General features: G+C 46.7%; 1 protein-coding gene across 3 annotated transcripts in view; it reads right to left on the reverse strand.

Moving 5' to 3' along the window:
- Positions 1-6: 6 nt before the first annotated feature.
- Positions 7-8564, reverse strand: part of TWIST2 (twist family bHLH transcription factor 2) — a 29588-nt gene continuing 21030 nt past the window's right edge. Inside the window, exons 2-3 of one of the 3 annotated variants that reach the window (XR_002116438.1) lie at positions 264-307; positions 7-178 (exon numbers count right to left, since the gene is read on the reverse strand). The gene's annotated coding sequence lies outside the window, so the exon portion shown is untranslated. Of the gene's footprint in view, positions 308-8564 lie in introns of all 3 variants that reach the window. The other 2 variants (XM_010713210.1, XM_003207357.2) reach the window with 2 other exon arrangements.

The raw sequence follows: 8564 nt of genomic DNA on the forward strand, positions 1-8564 counted from the left end.
AAAAAAAAAAAACTAAAACCAAACACCCAGACGGACACACACACAAAACCCAGCAACGATGAACAGATGAACAGTCAGGAATGTTGCTTCTCGCTTCTCTGTGATCAGTCACTTGGAGAGATGGTGCGAAGGTTCAGACCCATAGCTTTGGTGCTGGCTCCTGCTCAGTCTAAGTGCTCTGCAAGAGTTCAGAGTGAGGGAGGTCAAGAAGGGTCTTTTGGACCAATTTACTTGAGGTTGTTAAGGTTTCAGAAGCTACAAACTTGGATACATCCCAATTCCACTTCAGTCTCAGACACAGGACAGTCTAGAGAGAGAGGGGGGAAAAGAAGGGAAAATGAATACACTGAATACAGGATGTGAGATGCACATTGCTGCGTAAGTTCTTTTCCTTTGCAAATCAAAGAAGTGCTTCTGAAGAACCATAATCCAGGCCTGGTGCAGGTGGTGTAGGGCACATGGTTAATCTGGCAGCAGATCCAGTGCACCAGGAATAGCCCTCGTGGCCTCTCAGACAAGCAAAACAGAGAGCCTGAATGCACAGCACGAGTGCTGCTTCCAATTGTTGCTGCATTTAGCACTGTGCTCCCACCCGAGGCGTGCTTCAGCAATCCCACCCATGGTGTCTCTCAGCTCCTCCTGCAAAAACAGGCAGGCCGTGTTGGAAGCAAATGTGTTTTCTTTCCATCCTGGGGTAACACACTTATGTAAGAGCCAGAAACATCCACAGAAAGAAAGAAGTCAACATAAACCTAACTATTCCTTTGGCTTATGGTTATAATGCAGGAGTATGTAGTCTGCTAAACCCATAGGCAGGAGTAATGCTTCTATGGAAAACCCCCTATGCTTACAGCAGCTCCTCCATCCCCAAGGGCTGTGATGCTCAGCCCCTTATCCACATGGCTCCTACTGACCTTACACATTGTCACTGCTCCGCTCAGCTCTCAGAGATGTGGCAAGATGCAGCTGCATGTCACAGAGCCATACTGCCTTCAGGGCTGGCTGTGGTCTGCAGCAACCTGCTGCTGCTTGCTTGCAGGCTGGTGGGACAAAGCCTGTGCCCATGGGATGTCCCATCTAACCTGGGGGAGGGATGGCTTCTCACGCAAGCTGCTGGCGCTGCCTCCAGAAAGCTGCCTCAGCTCATATATCAAAAAGCAGATATAATTATTTCCTCATTGAGGAAAGCTTCCATTTAGCTTATTTCCTCTCCTTTCCTTCTCAAAATTATTAATTATCTAATTACAACCACATTCTGCAGCCGAGCTCAGGACTTGACAGGCTTCCCAGGACCACTTAGGAAAGCTGAACTGCTTGGGGTGTGTGAGCAGCAGTGGTTTGCATGTGTGCGTGTCCTGTGGATGGCAGACCAGCCCCTTCCTAATGCTCACACTGCTGCAGCCCCAGCTAGAGGGCACGTAGGGGCTCTGAAAGAGATATAAAACAAAGAGAGGAGAAGGACACCTTGTCTCCTTTGGCTCTGATTCACAGAATGGACATGGTCACATATTCCTGGACAGCCAATGCCAAAAGAACTCACAGCCCACGTATCTCTTGGGAGCAACCCTCCCATGCTGTTGTTTTGGGTTATTTTTTCTGCAATGTAAAGTTAGCAGATCAGACCAAGCAGCAGGCCATCTCTTATCTTCTGTACAGCATGATCTCCAACACTTGAGGTTTGTAGGAATGGGTCAAACAAGCTGTAGTGGCAATGCTAAGTCACAGCCTGAAGCAGTGACTGAGCACCTCGGAAGGCAGGGCCAACCCAGGGGAGCTCAGCTGCATGCAATGCACTTGAGTGACTAGAAGGGATGGAGCCAGGATCCACCCCTTCCCAGCCCTCATTTAACGGTTGGGAGTAGAGGTGAAGGCATCACTTGTTGGACATCACTGTGTACCTGAGGCCTTCCAAAAGTAAGCAGTTCTTTTTCCTTCATTTCTGTACCTGTGGCTGCTGTATTTGGGCTCATTCTCATTTGCTGTAGCCAGAGACTTTGCTATGCTGCTATTATCATCCCATTATAGCATTACACAAGTCAAGTGCTATCTGGTGTTGCAGTGGATCCAGCTGAAGGACGGGAGCACAGGCCATCTTGTTTTATTTTTAATCCTAGGACTAGTCCTAGAAAAAAAATAGCAGGCCATCTCATGTGGCAGTGCTATCATGGAACACTTTCACAAGAAAGTAACAAGTCAAATGCAGCCTATTCCTGTGTTCATTTTGCTGTCCCCCCCATCTTGTGTGTGAGTCTGTAATTTGGATTTGGGTTTGTATGTGTGAGTCCCTTTCTGAAGTCTTACATCTCACTAATGCTTCGTAGACCCCCATGATGGGAAACACAAGACCAGGTGATCAAGCAAGTTTGAAAGCATGGGAATGGTAACAGGAGGGGGTGGTCATCCACTTGCAGCATGAGGGACTTGCTTTGGTGGTGGGGTGAGTGGAAACATTCATGGCAGGCAGAGAAGCAATGAGATGAGTCATGTCTCCTCCCAGGCTGTGCCTTGTGCCTTTGTACCCATCAACTGGCTCTGGCCTCCCATAGCAGATTTCATAGGGATGGGACAGATTTTTTTTTTTCCTGGCGTGGCACTAAGATGATGGGGTAGGGGAGCTGGACCTTGCAGAGCTCAGTTTTAATCCCAGCTCACTCAGTTTGCCTATGTAATTGCTTTCTCTTCATGTGCCTTGGTTTCTTTGAATGGGAAACTGCTGTACATCCCCACTTCTCTTACACATGGTCATGTGGGTTAGAACTAACTAGTGCCCATAAAGCAGCTTGTGATCCTTCAGCTGAAGGGCATAACATTACACAACAGCATATGTGGTTACAGTGTCTGGTCTGAGATAGTACACAATGAAGCCCTCTGCTGAACATAACTTCCTAGAATTCTGTTTTCCCACAGCGTATAACACAAAATATAGCTGTTGTGCACTGCAGACCCAGTGCAGTTTTTGTTATGACACAGGCTGCCATTCTGTCAACTGAGGACTTGCTGCTTTTTTTTTTTTTTATTTCCTTTAACCCATTCCCTAGCTCAGGAATACAGGATGGAAACCACAGCAGCTGAGAACTGCAGACTTGATGTAAGGTAGCATGAACAGGGCCTTGGCTGGAGGAAATTTTTGCTACAGGTCCCTGAGGTGTTAAATTATAGAGCATTAGGGTTGGGTTTGATTACAAGGGATTGAAATCATTTCCATAACACAGCCAAGAATGCAATAGCAATAGGAAATCACTGGAAAAACTTTTAAGTATTTGTGTACATACATACATACGGATGATTTTTGAGCTGGTTTTAAAGTTGGAAATGCCCAAAGTGACTCTGCACCCAGGACCTGCCTTCTCTCCTTCCATGTGACTTTCAGCCAGCTAAAACTCCACTAGGAAGGTCCCAGCCCAGCCTGGGGCCATGTATGCCCTATCCCTTTCTTTGTGCTTCTAGCCATGCTGGGAGTGGGCAGTGAGGGGCAGATGAGAGGCATAAATAGTGGCATGGTGGAGGAAATGCCAGCTGCTTGTCCTGCACCACCTGGTACTGGTTTTGGCAGTCACTGAGAAGTTTATAGACTATTTCATTCCCCGTTCTTTTTCATCTCAAGAAAGTGAAAAGCAGTATGGGTCAAAGCTGAGACCTCAGCACTGTTTAGTGTGCTGGTGCAAGGCATAATGCCTGTGCCCCTGGGTGGGTGTTGCTGCCTCTGGAGGGGATGCAGCTCCTGGCTGAGCATCCTTGCTGCTGAATGGGGCTTGAATTGCAATTGTGGGTTTCTTACGAGTTATATCAGCAGGCACACATCTAACTGGCCCTGCATGCAGCTGCACAAGTCTTGACTAACCAGGTTACATGGCATGGTGTCCCAGCTGCAATACCTATTCAGTAGAGCCTCCACCGCTGTGTTTTTGCCTCCTTTGAAGTCTCCCTGCCCAGAGCGTGCCTGCACTTCAAGCATCCTCAGACGTTTATTTTTAATGGGATGTTAACTTGAAAGTTTGTTTTCTGATAGATTCTGGTGGTTTAGAGCAGGAAGTGATTTTTTTTTCCTGCTAGGTGACTGGTGAGCAAGAGGGCTGCCTGCAGTCATGAGGTAGGGCATGAGGAAAGCATGCAGTGATGCTGGACACAAGTGACAAATGAAATCTGCAGTCTTCCTCCATAGAACACGTGCCAAGGAAGCAAATGTTGAACAAGCCCAAACAAACCCTGATGGAGTTCCCCATAATCTCAAAACTCATCCTCCCAACATGAAAGTTAATGAAAGAGATAAATACGGGGAAACCTACAACAAAAGCCTGTTCACCTGCCCAAGGAAAGGCTGCAGGGCGCCCTTCCCCATGGGAGATGTGTTCCTTCCTTTCTCCGCCTTCTGTTGGCAGTAAGATTTCATGGGATGAATGGGGAGTAAGAAATCCCCTTCTGGATTGCCTGGAGATAACATCTGAGCAAGACTGGGCAAGCATTTTAGACAGTGACCTCTCCAGTCATTGTTACCCAGGTGTGCATTTTCAGGGTTGGAGACTCTGTACATTCATAAAGAGAAGGGAAAATATGATGTAGCCAAATTATTCTGGAGAAGTTCTACCACTGGGTTCAAACGGTGCTTGGTTACAGCGCAAAAGGAGATGCTCTTGCAGATCAGCAAAATGTTTCCATCAGCACTAAATAGCAGCTGCCCTTAATAATTTTTCAAAACAAATAAATGTGGCTGGATGGGTTAATTGCATTATTTCATAGCCCCAGTTTGCCCACCTGCTACAGAAGCACTGTGTGCACATTGCCCCATAAGCACACTGGGGATGGGGAGAACAACAGCAAACAATGCAAATCGTGACATGGGATGCATGTGTCCATGCCTGTGCCTTTGGAGAGAAAAGGTCAGCATGAGCTGATTTGAATGTTTGAAATGCCAAAGCAGGCTGCTCCAGAAATCGGGCTGGAGGGGTAGACAGATCTCAATACCTTGACTTTCAGGCCGGAAAACCTAAATTTTTACTACTTTTAGCCATAAAAACAGGTATTAAAGCCTACATGGCAGCTTGAAGTGCAGAGGTCAGAGATACCCAGGAGGGTCCTGCTGGGGACACAGCAATCACCTAACCTAGCAGGGATTGCCATCAGCAAGTGCAGTGAGTAAGAGTGATCTCAAACACCCATCCTGACCCTTATCCTTGCTCATCCCTGGGCTTTGTGAACTATGGGCCACCACTTCTAGGGAATAATAGTTTCAAAAAAGCATACTGCAAACATCAGTGACATATGCATGGTCAGGTCTGTAAGCTTTGCCTTCCAGCCTCCTGTTTTTTATCTGTTCATATCTTTCTGAAGCTTGTGCTGATTGAACTGAAACTATTCCATGCCTGAAGGTGATTCTTCTTCTTCTTGTTTTTGTTGTCTGGAGACTAGTCCAGCTGTTTCACAGCAAAGGGAAAGTGGAAAATAGCCGTGCTCCAAAATGCTAAGAGCTTCCTTGTGAGTGCTGTGCTGGCGATGGGTGGGAGGCTGGCAGGCAGCATGCCAATTGCCCAGTGTATGGGAACTCCTGAATCCTGAACCTCTGATTGACCACCTGAGGCGAGCAATGAGTCAGCCCTGGGAGCACAGGTGAAGGCAATGGGGTGGAGCCTTGCTCCACCTCTTCTAGACTCCATTTAAGAGCTGACTGCCACTAGGGAACGATCTCTTTTGGAGATTGCTCCTCTTGGAGACTTCTTAGTGAGCCTGGGAGAGGGATAAGCTTTGCATTCATTCTTCTTTAGCATGATAACCTGTTTAGCCTAACTTTCTTATATACTTCTTAATTATAACATCCATATATTCTTTGATTATAAACCCAGTTTGCAAAGCAGTGTCCCACCTGGAGGAAACACACAGTGTCACTGTCTTTGTGTGCCATATGAAGCAGACCTGAGGCAGAAGGAATGAGGATTTTTTTGGCTTAGATTTTATGGTATATTTGTTAAACTTGCAAGAGAGAGGTATTAGGGTGGAGGCAAGGTGCTGCCTGCCAGGAGCCTCGTGGCCAGCACACTGGAACATACACAGGCAAACCAAGTTATCTGATGCTCTTAGGATGAGGCAAAACACATAGCTGTCTCCTTGTTGCTATTGCTCCTGCAGATTCGGAAAGCTGGAAAGGAACAAAGGTGGGCTGCAAGCAGTGATTTACAGATGAAAACTTCTCTGATTTCCTGTTGTGTAGGGTGAAAGTAAGGGAGAAAAGCCTGTAAACAGCTCAAACTCTCAACGCAGGACTCATTTTCAAAGCAGGGGCTCTCTTCTAGCTTCCCTGATGCCAGCTCTACATCCTGCAGGTGGTGCCAGGCCTTTCTGAGCATTCCTCGCTGCCCACCACAGGCTGAACCTGCCCCGGGGGTGTGAGTGGGCTGCATAAATGCTCATGGTGGAACCTGTTAACTTAATGCTGTTAGCCTGATGCTGTCCTCCTTCATTCCAGGCAATTACTCCATAGTTGGTAGCCTATGGCCAGTGTTCAGAGCAGTCTAGGCCTCTTAACCCCTGTTACTCAGGGCCCATGCACCACTGAAGTGAGCCCTTCCCCTGTACACCTTGTGCACCATGGTCACTCCTAGGTGAAACAGAGGATTCCTAAGAACAGTTTTAATCACTGTTGACTGCTGAAGACCATATGCAACAGACATATGTCCTCTGGACTGGAAAGAGAGTGTTGGGGGGTTTTGGTTGTTCCCTACCTGGGTAAAGGGCAACCCCATACCATGAGATGCTGTTTTGATAGTGCTGACAGCTGGCTTAAGGGACATCAGAAGAATTTTCGAAGGCAATTATGAAAAGAATTTTCATCTGTGCAATTTCCGTGCTGACATTTCTACGTGTAACTTGGATGAAATAGGCTAAAACCAAAATCAAAACACACTGGATTTTTAAACTAAATTCTTCAGTTCTTGAGGTATCTTCATGAGTCTGTGTAGAGATTGGAAACCCATATCTGTACATATAGTGTCCATATTTATGCACAGTTTATATGCAAACTGGTATTGTAGTAAAGTTTAAGGAAGAAAGGATCTACACAAACCTATGCCTCACATCATTAGATGTGTCTGTACCAAAGAGATATTCTCAAATCATCTTACGGAGCTGTCAGCAGCCTCTGGAGACAAAGTGGACAGTAGTTTATGTTTAAAACACTTTTTGTCATTTAGATGGTTCAAAAATGCAACCTTTCAGGAAAAATATCACAGCAGTGTCAAGACGTTTGTGAGCAGGCAATTGTGTGTTGTCCTTTGTGGGGAAAAACCAGCGTGTGCCAATCCCAGAGAAGGATCAAGAGTCTTATTTTGGGAGGCCAATTTGCCCATAGAATAATGTCCTCTTCTGCTCAACCACAGGGCTGCTGGGTGTGGAGAATGGGGCAACTGTTTGAGGTGGAAAAGCAATGTTTAGGCTGTGTCCTCAAGCATATCTACTTTACTGCCCACAGAGTTGTCCAGGAAACCATCCCAAAATGGTGTAATAGTCCTTGAGATGCCCCATTTGCAGTACAAGAGTTTGGGGCCCTCTTTCTGAGCACAGCCGGAGGCAAATAGCAGAATACAGGAACAAAGGGTAAACTAAGGTACAAAGGAATGGCACTTTTGAGCGGTTAGGTCATTAGACAGGCTGTTTCCCATCAGAAAAAGACTAAAAAATGGGGTTGGAGTATAAGTTCCCATCGCCCTGGTGGCTCTCTGCTCTCCAGAGAGCATGAGTCCTTGTAGATGCAGCGCTGTGGTGGCAAAAGTTGACCCTGAATGGACAGAGACCAATTGCATGGCCATCTCTAATGCAGTAAGCAAGTACAGCCCTCAGAGAAAAGGCACAAGGGCTGGCCTGCAAGACTTCAGAGGAGAGGAAGCAGTGGAGAAAGGAATTCAGATAATTGTGTACATGCAGTGAGGGGAGAAGGACAAAATCAGATCTAATGCTGCGGGTACGGACAGACTGAAACCAGATACCTTGGCTTGTGTTTTTCTGCCTTTGCTGGTATGAACTCTTATCAACCATCCGCTCTTGAAGTCTCCCAGATGAAGGAAAGCCACAATTATGTGCATCTTACAGCTGGGAAACCATTTAAAAACATATCCTTCGCAGTTGTTCATTCCTAAGCCGCAGGGCCCCCCTTGCTCTCTCCAAACGTATCCCCACCTCAAGAGCCTATCAATGTCTAGAGGAAAACCTCTAATCTAATTTACTCCAGACTTTCCAGACCTTGCAGGATTTGTCTGCCCATGGCTGGCCCAAGAGAAAATATCTTCCCTGTGTCCCGCAGCTCCCCGGTTTGGTATCAGGGGTGTGACTAACTGTTTGACAGGGAGGTGGAAAAAGCAAACATACGACCTGTCTGGAAGGAGATTTAATCCTTTCCATCCTCCTCTTCCCAAGCCTGCTTCTGTCTCACCAGCCCAGCTTGTCCATTATTAAGAAAAGCCAAAGCCTTGCTCACACGTCACTGTTCGTGGTGAAAGATCCTAAAGATGCAACACTGAAAAGCAAGCCCACAACCCTGGGTCCCCCAGCCCCCCTAAATAACCTTCATTAATTCTTTT

The sequence above is a fragment of the Meleagris gallopavo genome, chromosome 7 (genome assembly GCF_000146605.3).
Source record: "Meleagris gallopavo isolate NT-WF06-2002-E0010 breed Aviagen turkey brand Nicholas breeding stock chromosome 7, Turkey_5.1, whole genome shotgun sequence".
Taxonomy (NCBI): Eukaryota; Metazoa; Chordata; class Aves; order Galliformes; family Phasianidae; genus Meleagris; species Meleagris gallopavo.